Source organism: Sus scrofa, chromosome 14, assembly GCF_054392235.1.
Source record: "Sus scrofa isolate SSC_HxYL_T2T_F1_AM1 chromosome 14, Sscrofa_HxYL_maternal_Yorkshire_Landrace_v2.0, whole genome shotgun sequence".
In the NCBI taxonomy this organism is placed as follows: Eukaryota; Metazoa; Chordata; class Mammalia; order Artiodactyla; family Suidae; genus Sus; species Sus scrofa.
The window spans coordinates 40639309-40651863 of record NC_139396.1 but is presented as its reverse complement, the minus strand read 5'-3'; the positions used below and the strand labels follow the sequence as shown (position 1 = coordinate 40651863).

General features: G+C 33.2%; 1 protein-coding gene across 16 annotated transcripts in view; it reads left to right on the top strand.

Annotated features, from left to right (window-relative positions):
• The window catches only part of LOC110256746 (uncharacterized), a 437041-nt gene that overhangs the window by 278022 nt on the left and 146464 nt on the right, over positions 1 to 12555 (top strand). For 9 of the 16 annotated variants that reach the window (XR_014826580.1, XR_014826573.1, XR_014826578.1 and 6 more), the window contains one exon: positions 527 to 591. The gene's annotated coding sequence lies outside the window, so the exon portion shown is untranslated. Of the gene's footprint in view, positions 1 to 526; positions 592 to 11238; positions 11355 to 12555 lie in introns of all 16 variants that reach the window. The other 7 variants (XR_014826572.1, XR_014826576.1, XM_084994807.1 and 4 more) reach the window with 2 other exon arrangements.

Sequence of the window (12555 nt, the reverse complement as noted above, 5' to 3'; positions counted from 1 at the left end):
AGCTCATATATTATTTCTAATTGTTTTAAAGTTATAGTTTGTACCATTTTTTTTTTCTTTTTATGGATGCACCTGCAGCATATGGATGTTTCTGGGCTAGGGGTTGAATCAGAGCTATAGCTGCAGGCCTACACCACAGCCACAACAACTCTGGATCTGAGCCATATCTGTGGCTTACACTGCAGCTTGCAGCAATCCTGGATTCTTAACCCACTGAGCAAATCCACATCCTCATGGACACTATGTTGGGTTCTTAACCCTCTGAGCCACAGTGGGAAGTCCTGGTTTGTCCTTTTAAATGTGTTTTCCAGGCAGGTGGCTACAGTTTCATTTGAGAGAGTGCTTGCTAATGTGACCCTTTACAAAATAAATTGTAGGCTTGCAGAACATAAACAAAAGTCCTTCTCTGTCCAGGGCCAATGTTTCCTCAGTGGAAAGCACACATTTGAGACTGGAGACACTGTCACCTTGTCATTTTTGTGGTACACAGCAAGAGCTCTTATATGATTTATGTGATCTCTTTCAGATGACTTTGCAGATGGGTTAAACCTCTAGGCAACAGATACCTGCATAGTTCATTTGGACCAAGAGGTAAGGCTTTTCACTTCTGTGACTGCAGTATCTTGACAGCTTTGATTCCTGCTTTATACTATTATAATACATCTAGACATAGTGCTAAAATATCACTTTATAACCAGCTTCCTATAAGTGGGTTGCCTCTAGGTTGTAATGCAAAGACAATTTTCTCAGTAGCATTTTGTACTTAACAGATGTTTAAAGTGGTATGAGCAGAATACATGAACACTGAAGTAATGTTTCTGAACAAAGTTTGGGATCACATTGTCAAATTTCTTGTTGAACCTATGGAATACTTTAAAAAAATTTTTTTGCCTTGATTTCTTAAATGTTTACATGGTATGTGGTGCTAGTATTTCAGTGGGAGGTTTTTACCTGGTGGAAACTTTTGTTTACTGGGACTTAGGAGGTGTTTCCTTTTTTCTAGTGCACTTAGAAAGATGGAAGACATATGCAGTTTATCCTCTAAACCTGTGAAGAGGGATTTTGCTCATTACTCATTTCCACCAGAAATGACTCACAATGTGATTTCATGAATGCATTTACACACATACTAGTCTTTATTGAATAGGACCTAACATACCTTCTACAGATTATTGGAAAGTATTAGTAATTTCATTGGACTCTAATGCATTAAAAAGTCACTATCTAAATGGTTACTTGTAAGTTTGGAGTATCATAGCTAATTTATACCATTTTTAAGACTCAAAAAAAAGTGTATATATGTTGTTTAAGTTTGGATGTATCTGTATAAGTTTATGCCCTTTCTAGTTTCTTTAGAAAGAAACCTTTAAAATTGTCTTTCCTCTTTCTCCTTTAGTCACCAGCTTTTTCCTTCCCTGTCATGTATGTTATTTTCTTGCTAATTTTCACATATTGGGTTGTATATATACATATTATTATGCCAAATCAAATGCCTAATTGCATTTTTTAAAGTTTAATGTATCTTACTTTTAAAACACCTTACAATTTCTTTAAGTGGATATGCATTGAACATTGTTATGTTTCCTAATTAATTTACCCTTTATCATTGTGAGAAGTCCTCATTATTTCTATTAATAAGCTTTGTCTTGAATTTTTTTCTGATATTAAAATATTCATTCTAGCCTTCTTATACTTACTGTTTCCATAGTAAATTGTTGCCATCCATTTTTTCAACCTATCTGTGTCTTTATATTTAAAGTACATCTCTTATAGGTGGCATACAGTAAGGTCTTGTTTTTTGCAGTACCATCAATCTCTGCTTTTTGATATAATTATTGATATGGTTAAATTTAGGTCTACAGCTTTACTCACTTTATTGTTTAGTTTCTGCTGTTTTGTTTGGTCTTTCTCTTTTCGCCCTTTCTTACTGTTTTTTGGAATATTTGAATATATTTTAATATTCCATTTTATTTATTTATTTATTTATTTATTTATTTATTTATTTACTTACTTACTTACTTACTTACTTTTTAGAGCTGTACCTGTGGCATATGGGAGTTTCCAGGCTAAAGGGTTGAATTGGAGCTACAGCTGCTGGCCTAAGCCACAGCTGCAGCAATGTGGGATCTGAGCCACATCTGCAACCTATGTCACAGCTCACAGAAAGGCCAGATCCTCAACCCACTGAGTGAGGCCAGGGATCGAACCCACATACTCATGGAAACTAGTCAGATTTGATTCTGCTGCACCACAATGGGAACTCCCTTGTGTTCCATTTTAAATTTCATATGAACTTTTGTTATCTCTCTTTATATATATAAACATTTTGTTATTTTTCTGTATGTAGAACAAATGAAATATATGATTTATAATTTAAAATTGAAAAATTTAAACACCCAAATTTTAATATATGAACTAATACCATCAATAAATTATATTACTATTTTTACTGTTTCTATATCTTAAAAGAAACCATTTTTTTACAGTCAGATAAGACATACAAATAGAACACAAATGTAAATTTCACATATACATGCAATTATGTATTCATGCTTATTTTTACTTTGATCCAAAAACTTATAGGAAGTAAAGTTCATGGTATGAAAATTGACATAACTCTCTTGATTAGTATTATTTTAATGAAAATCCTTAAATTTCCCAGAACTATTATTAGGGAGGATATACTATGTTTAGATAACATGTTATATGATTAGTAATTAGAAAAATAATGGATATGGACAAATTTTGAGATTCGTATAAATTTTAAAAACTGCTTATTTTTATTAAAATTGCAGATGAAATTGTTATATACATAAATATTAGTATCTGGTATTAGACTTTAAAATATTTAAACATTTATAAAATAGACATGTTTGTTCTAAATACTCAGAAGTGAATAAAATATGACAAATATTTGAATTTTTATAGGAAATAAATTATGCAACCTACTAATTATTTAGATTATTACTTACTTTACTTGAAGGCACATATTTAAATTACATGCATTTATGTATCATTTTAGTAGTAATAGCTACTTTGATATCAAAGCAAATATAAAAATATTAGGAAAAATTCTTTCATTAAATGTTTTGCACAAATATCCAAACTCTTAGAAAAATTACAATGTCATATTTTCCTGTTAATCTTTCTTGTAGTTTATGGTATCACATTATTCTTAATACAGTTTATTAAAAGAACTTCTTTAGTCAGGAGAATTATGTAAATTTTTATATATATTTTTATATATTATTTATATATGTATTTTTATATATTATTATGCTGTGATGTACAAAAATATATAAGTTACAGGTATACAATAGAGTGATTCACAATTTTTAAAGGTTATAATATAGTTCTTATAAAATATTGGCTATATTTCCCATGTTGTACAATATATCCTTGTAGCTTATTTTATAACATAGTTGTGCCTTTAATCCCCTTCCCATATGTTGCCCCTCCCTCTTCTTCTACCCACTGGTGAGTAGTTTGTGAGTCTGCTTCTTTTTTGTTACATTTACAAGTTTGCTGTGTTTTTAGATTCCACATGTAAGTTATATCCTATGACATTTGTCTTTATCTGATTTATTTCATTTAGCATAATACTCTCTAAGTTCATCCATGTAGCTGCAAGTGCAAAATTTCATTTGCTTTATGACTAATATTCCATTTTGTGTATATATCACATCTTTATCCATTCATCTGTTGATGGACACTTAGGTTGCTTCCATATTTTGGCATTTATAAATAATGGTGCTGTTAGCATTGACATGCATGTATTTTTGAATTGGTGATTTTGGTTTTTTTCAGATATATCCTAGGAGTGCAATTGATAGGTCATATAGTAGTTCATTTTTTAGTTTTTTAAAAAGTCTTTATCCTGTTTTTGACAGTGGCTGCACCAATTTATATTCCCCTCAACAATGTAGGAGGGCTCTTTACTCCATGTCATCTTAAACATTTGTTATTTGTGTTCCTTTTGATGGTTGTTATTCTGGCCAGTGTAAGGTGATGTTTCATTGTGATTTTGATTTGCATTTCCTTGTTCATAGCAACATTGAGTATCTTTTCATGTGCCTGTTGGCCATCTACATTTCCTCTTTGGAAAAACATCTATGGAGTTCTTCTGTTCATTTTTTAATTGAGCTCTTTGGTTTTCTGATGTTGAGTTGTAGAAGCTTTTTATATATGTTGGATATTAATCCCTTAGCAGTCATATAATTTGCAAATATTTTCTCCCATACAGTAGATTGTCTTTTTGCTTTGTTTATAGCTTCCTTTGCCATGCAAAAACTTGTAAGTTTAATTATAAACTGTCTGTTTATTTCTGCTTTTAAATCCTTTGCTTTAGGAGACAAATTCAAAAAATATTGCTTGATTTACGTCAAGTCTTCTGCTATGTTTTCCTCTAGAAATTTTGTAGTATCAAATCTTACATTAGGTCTTTAATCCATTTTGAGTTTATTTTGTATATGGTGTTAGAGATGTTCTAATTTCATTCTTTTGCATGTAGCTGTCCATTTTTCCCAGACCCACTTATGAAGACACTGTCTTTTTTTTCATTGTATATTCTTGGCTCCTTTGTTGTAGATTAATTGATTATAGGTTTGCAGATTTATTTCTGGGCTTTCTATCCTGTTCCATTGATATATCTATCTGTTTTTGTCCTAGTACCATATTATTTTGATTACTGTAGCTTTGCAATATAATCTAAAGTCAGGGAGTGTGATTCCTTCAGCTCTGTTCTTCTTTCTCAAGATTGATTTTGCTATTTGGGGCCTTTTGTGTTTCCATACATATTTTTAAATTTTTTGTTCTAGTTCTATGAAAATGCCACTGGCAATTTGATGGAAATTGCATTGAATTTGTATATTTCCTTGAGTAGTACAGTCAATTTGACAATATTGATTCTTCCAATTCAAGAACATGGTATTTTTTCTGTGTGTTTGTATCATCTTCAATTTTTTTCATTAGTGTTTTCCAAGCACAGGTCTTTTACTTCCTTAGGTTTATTCCTAAGTATTAGAATTATGTTAATTTTAAAATTAAAATAATTTTGACTTTTTTAAGTGTTTTTTTAAAATTTTGTTGAATTACAGTTGATTTACAATATTGCATTAGTTTCAGTGTACAGCAAAATGAATCAGTTAAATGTGTACATGTATCTATTATTTTTTCCCATATGGCTTATTACAGAATATTGAGTAGACCTCCATGTGCTATACAGTAGGTCCTTGTTGTTTATCTGTTTTATATATAGTAGTGTATACATTAATCCCATCCTCCCAGTTTATCCCTCCCACCCATGGTTTCCCCTTCGGTGACTCTAAGTTTGATTTCTAAATCTGTGATTTTTTTTTTCTGTTTTATATGTAGGCTCTTTTGTACCATTATGCTAAATGTTCTAATACAGTTTTGAGTCTAATGCCATTCAGTCTCTGTTTAAATTATTAATTTTCTGGTCCCAGTACCTTAACTAATACACAGTGTGTAAATATATCCAGATATATTTAATACTTCATTTACTGTGATTACAAAGCCTTCAAAAACTTATCTAGAACTATGTCTACTGCTATGTCATATTATTCTCTCTGTGAGGTAAGCTTAACAATATTTACACAAAATCCCATTTTCTTAAACTTTTCAATCTCATCTATTTACTCCTTATCTGAAAAGAGCTTGCTATCACATTTAGGACTAAATAAACTTAATTTTAAAAGAAGCAAAAAATGATTCAATTGAAGCCATTCACTGTCCTCTGCCTTTGTGCTTTAAAGCTTGCTGTCTTTTTATTTTTTTGCATGTCTGCAGATTCACACACATACATACACACCCAAGTCGAGCTTCACATCCAGTAATCACTGGATCATCCCTTATTTAGAGACAAACAACACAGAACCATCTAAACAGAGATACTCAGTGAAGAGTAGCCTATCAATGTTGAGGAATAAAGTAAGGAGTGTATGGCTTAACATAGCAGATTGAATATTATAAGTTTGTATTTCCAAAAACTTATTTTTTATTCCTTTCTTTTTTTCATAATCTTTTATTTTATTTTATTTTTTAATTGTTATTTCCCCAGTACAATTTTTTTTTTTACTGTACAGCATGGTGATCCAGTTACACATACATGTACACATTTTATTTTCTCACACTGTCAGGCTCCATCATAAGTGACTAGACATAGTTCCCAGTGCTACACAGCAGGATCCCATTGCTAATCCATTCAGAAGGCAACATTCTGCATCTATTTACCCCAAGCTCCCAGTCCCTTCCACTCCCTCCCCTTCCCCCTTGTCTATTCTCCAAGTCCATGAGTTTTCCCCTTGGCAGCCACAGGTCTATTCTCCAAGTCCATGAGTTTCCTTTGTGCCATATATTAGATTCCAGATAGAAGTGATATCATATGGTATTTGTCTTTCTCTTTCTGACTTACTTCACTCAGGATGAGAGTCTCTAGTTTCATCCATGTTGCTGCAAATGGCATTATTTCATTCTTTTTTATGGATGAGTAGTATTCCATTGTGTATATATATATATATATATATATACCACATTTTCCTAGTCCAATCATTTGTCGATGGACATTTGGATTGTTTCCATGTCTTGGCTATTGTGAATGGTGCTACAATGAACATGTGGGTGCATGTGTGTTTTTTAAGGAAAGTTTTGTCTGGATATATGCCCAAGAGTGGGATTCCTGGGTCATATGGTAGTTGTATGTATAGATTTCCAATGTACCTCCATACTGTTCTCCATAGTGGTTGTACCAACTTCCATTCCCACTAACAGTTCAGGAGGGTTCCCTTTTCTCCAACCCCCTCCAGCATTTGTTATTTGTGGACTTATTAATGATGGCCATTCTGACTGGTGTGAGGTGGTACCTCAGAGTAGTTTTGATTTGCATTTCTCTAATAATCAGGGATGTTGAGCATTTTTTCATGTGCTTGTTGGCCATCTGCACATCTTCCTTGGGAAAATGTCTGTTCAGGTCTTTTGTCCATTTTTCCATTGGGTTGTTGGCTTTTTTGCTGTTGAGCTGTATACATTGCTTGTATATTCTAAAGATTAGGCCCTTGTCAGTTGCATCATGTGAAACTATTTTCTCCCATTCTGTAAGTTGTCTTTTTGGTTTCCTTTGCTTTGCAGAAGCTTGTCAGTTTGATGAGGTCCCATTGATTTATTTTTGCTTTTATTTCTGTTGCTTTGGGAAACTGAACTGAGAAAATATTCATAAGGTTGATGTCAGAGAATGTTTTGCCTATATTCTCTTCTAGGGGTTTGATGGTATATTGTCTTATAGTCAAGTCTTTCAGCCATTTTGAGAGATTTAACATACAATTTATACTTCCACTTAATTCAAACTTAAAATTAAAGATTTCTCAACTGAAAAATCTTTTCTAATTTATAAGAATAAATTTATACAGAATTAGCCTTTAATAAGAGGAAGGTATCCTTTAATAAGAGGAAGGGTGTTTTTGCAGGATGAACAGCCTTCAGACCAATATACCACAGGATTAGGCTGTTTGCACATCTAGCTTTTAATGACTACTGATTTCTTACATGTTGGCCACTTGAAAATATAAGTTCCTTTTCACTGCTAAAAGGAACACTGTTAAATTCACAGCCCAGCAGGAACGCTAAAGCTGTTTAACCGAAAATTAAATTTGGAAATCAAAAGTTAATTATACAAAGTGAGTCCAATTTAAGATAACACTTTAAATTTAGTTCAAACAAGGAAATAAAATAAAGGGAACTTTTAAATTATTTATTTAAATACTGAAAGTTTTTTATGACTGGGTGGGAGGGTGGGAGGGGGTTAACTTATCTTTTGTATACACATGAAATTACTGATCTTTTTATTTCTACACATTCCTCAGCCCACCTGGAGATTTATGTGAGAAAGAAGAGAAATGACAATAGATTTAAAAGAATGATATTCACTAAGTTTTTCTCCCCACATTAAAACTTTCCAGCAATTTCTGCTCAGATTCTTATTCTCTGGTCAACTGAGTATATGTATACTTTTTTTTAAGGCTTTTAATTTAAACTTTTGATAATTTAGAAAATCTAGCTATATTATTTAACTATTCTGTTGTTTTAACTGAATTGTCCCCTAGAATTTAATTTCATTTCTCATGTTAGTAAATGTATATTTATGTTTGAAACAAATTAAGGCATCTAGAAACTTGACTAAGCAAAGTTTTCTTATACTGAATTAATTTATTCTGCAATTTTTCCCCTCAAATGAGAGAATGCTTGATTATGTCTTGGTAGTTAAATGTGCAAGAATTTAAAACAAGACCTTTTTCTTTCATTGGTGCAGATTGAATGAAAAATAAAAAAACTTTCTTCTTGAAAACAAATCTTCTCTGAAACATTCAAGGCTTTTACCAAATAGCAGTGCATCCAATTTTAATTAAACTTTAATTCATAAGTTGATTCATCTTGAAAAAGGAAAAAGGCACACACATTTGGTGGAGAGAAGTTTTCCTTTCTCTGTTGCTTTGCCCTGTTACATTTTCTTTCCAATAATTTTCAATATCTTTTAAGCCTTTCCCTTTACTTTATCTTGGAGGAAGTTCTTACAGGTTCAATAACAAAAAGATAAGTGCTCAGCTTCACATGAGTGGTAAAGTGACAGGAGTTCTCAACTCTACTCGCAAAATTCCCACTAGGGATTTATAACCTCACTTAGTGTCTGAGGATTTGGCAGTGGTGACATTTACCCTGTCAATTTTCTGTTTAAGTCTAAATGACAGCAGAATTTCGCTGGGAGCATAAACAAAATTCTACATTATATCTATTTGTACAGTCGTCAGAAGCTCTTTATGTCTTTAATTTTTCTTAGTCTTTTGCAAAAGTGAGGTTGGTAATAGAAAATAGTCAATGCAAAAAATCTCGTAACTTTTTCTGACGTTTCAGGGAACAGAGAATGTAAAGGGAAAATAGATACACAATGTCATTCCTACTTTACACTGAAAAGTTATCTGCACATATTTTATTAACTAACACTAGTTCCTAAAAAAGGATTGTTCTCACGCCCAGAAATCCTGTTAATAATGGAGGTTAGAGGTTACATCCAATTTATAGCTGTTGTACTAAAATTTGACACAGATGTCCTTGGAAAGATATCACAAATGATAAAAGCCTGCTTCATAAAATACAGAGCAAGGTATGGTTAAATTTTCTTATGCAGACCTTGCTTTAACTTATTAAATCAGAAAATCAAGTTTTGATTTAGTGTCAGAATCCTTATCAAGAAAGCAAGCCTCTGCAGCTCACATTCTGTACAGGTGATGCCTCTTCAGTCCAGAGATGGTTTTCTCTTTGGGAAATAGTTTTTGTCTTTGTTGGAAAAAACAGAAACCTACATAGACACACATGTATCCCTTTATATTTGACTAATTTTGCTTTTTAAATACTGTGAAATATGTGATATACTGAAAAATCAGAATAGCAAAACAGACAAAGAATCCCCCCACAGCCATTATTACAAAAAAATTAAAGACACTTTTGTAACCTTCTCTGACCCATTTTTTTCTTCTTTCTCTATGACTATTTTATATTCAAATGTCTTTATACTATTTTTATAGATATAAATATGAAGAGCACCAATTCAACCTTCATATTGAAGCTGTTCTGTTTGTTGTATATGTTTTTTTGTATATTGATTTGCATATTTTCATATTGATTGCATATATTTGATTTGCATATTTTTTGTATATTGATTTGCTGGAGTGTGGAATCATGCTTTTTATGAAATCTTTGGTGGATAAAGAAATATACATATTTTGCCACAAATCTAATATTATTCAGCCTTATTCTATCTTTTCCTGAAATTCATTCGTTTTTCTGCTTAAATTCTATTGACTTTTTTTGTCTTTTTATGCCTACACCTGCAGCATATGGAAGTTCCCAGGCTAGAGGTTGAATAGGAGCTACAGCTGCCAGCCTATGCCACAACCACAGACATGCAGGATCTGAGCTATATCTGTGACCTATGCCACAGCTCATGGCAATGCCAGATTCTTAACCCACTGAACGAGGCCAGGGATCAAACCCACCTCCTCATGGACACTAGTCAGGTTCTTAACCCACTGAACTGCAAGAACTCCTTGACTCTTTCTTTTTAATTGGACCAGTTATTGGTAATTGGGTTAATTTCTTTTGTATAGTTTTTTTCTCTCTTTTATGGAACTTCTAGTTTTCTTATATTTTAAAGAAGAGATTCTTGACACCCTGTCATTCATTCAGCCTCTCAGTTATTTTGTATTCTTTGTGCCCCACATTACCTCCCTCTGTGGCTCTTCATCCTCTGTATTCCAAGTTGAGCAGAGTATTCTCTGGGACTGCCCTTCTGAGCTGGCTACACTCTTCCCACTTTCTCTTTCTTGTTCCACTTTTTCAAATACCTTCAAATACCATCAAAAACCCTCCCCAGCAAAGGTGGGTCTGTGCCTTGTTATGGATTTACATCTTCCTTCCTTCATTCCTTCCTTCCCTCTGTCCTTCCCTCCTTCTTTCCTTCCTTCCTCTCTCACTCCCTTCCTCTCTTCCTCCCTTCCTTCCTTCTTTCCTTCCTTCTTCCTTCTTTTGCCCTTCTTTCCCTTTTTTATTTATGCCCTTCTTTCTTTCTTCCCTGTATTTTAAAGATATCTCAAGAAAAAGAGAGAAAAGCATGTGCTCATTAGCAATCTTGGTCCAGAAGTCATTTTAAATTCTTTTGGAAAAAAATTTCAGACTTACAAAAATGTTGCAAAAATAGTACAAAAACAATTCCAAATGCTTTTCATTCAGATTTCCCAAATGTTAGCATTTTACCACATTTTCATTACTTTTTTCCCTTGAGATGTTTGAAAGTCGCAGACAAGATGTCCCTTTTTTCCTCTAATGACTTCAGTGTACATTTTCAAAGAAAATGACATTCTAACATTAGTACAATGATCAAAATAAGGACATTAATGTTGATACAATACTTTAACCTGTAGTTACAATTTATCACTTGTCTAACAAATGTCCTCTGTTGTAGAAGAGAACCTGTTTCTTGCTCAATGTCTAATTCATGAGCACACACTGCATGTCTCTATTTTCTTTTTTTTAAGGTTTAACAAAACCTTTATTTAAAAAGGCTAAAAAGATTGTATGCTAATTTGAATAGCTAGGTTGTATAGGAAAATTCCATTTTTGATGTCCTCCAAGAGTTGAATTCCATTGTGTAAGTATCTGTTCTTTCTTCAGATCTCACTACAGACCGGATTTGAGCAGAGTATGGCTTATACCTTTCCCCTCCAATCATCCTCAGGCTTCAGACAAGGAAATGGACCTTTGAGCGAACAAGCAGCTAACTGGTAAAGGTACCTAGGGAAAGACAAATCTATGAGTGATATAAGTTCCTTACAGACAGTATCCCACTGTACAGCAACATGACTCAGTCATATATATATTTTTAATATTCTTTTTCATTATGGTTATCCCAGGACATTAGATATAGTTCCCTGTGCTATACAGTATTGCTTATCCATTCTACATGTAAGAGTTTGGATCTACTAACCCCAAATTCCCCTTCCATCCCATTCCCTCCCCCTCCCCCTTGGCAAGCACAAGTCTGTTCTCTATGTCTGTGAGTCTGTGTCTGTTCTGGAGATAGGTCCATTTGTGCCATATATTAGATTCCATATATAAGTGATCTCATATGGTATTTGTCTTTCTCTTTCTGACTTAATACACTTAGTATGAGAATCTCTAATCATCCACGTTGCTGTGAATGGCATTATTTTGTTCATTTTTTTATGGCAGAATAGTTTTCCATTGTATGTATGTATATACATTTCTTTATCCATTCCTCGGTTTGATGGACATTTATGTTGCTTCCATGTTTTGACTACTGTGAATAGTGCTGCTATGAACATTGGAGTTCATATATATTTTTGAATTACAGGTTTGTCAAGATACATGCCCAGGAGTGGGATTACTGGATTATATAGTAATTCTATTTTTAATTTTCTGAGGAACCTACATACTGTTCTCCATAGTGATTGCACCATTTTACTTTCCCACCAAGAGTGTAGGAGGGTTCCTTTTTCTCCGCACCCTCTCCAGCATTTGTTATTTGTAGACTAATTAGTGATGGCCATTCTGACTGTTTTGAGGTGATACCTCATTGAAGGTTTTGGTTTTTTTGTTTTTGTTTTGCATTTTTAGGGCAGAATCTGTGGCATATGGAGGTTCCCAGGCTAGGGGTTGAATCAAAGCTGCAGCTGCTAGTCTATACCACAGCCGTAGCAACACAGGATCAGAGCTGCATCTATGACCTATACCACAGCTCACAGAAATGTCGTATCCTTAACCCACTGAGTGAGGCCAGGGGCTTACCCCGCATCCTCATGGATACTAGTCTGCTTCATTACCACTCAGCCACCACAGGAACTCCTCATTGTAGTTTTGACCTGCATTTCTCTAATAATTAAATGCCAAATTATTTATAGTGAGGAGTATTCTGCATTGAAAATCATTTTGAGTGTTACCATTTTTGAGAAAAATAACAATATATCTTTT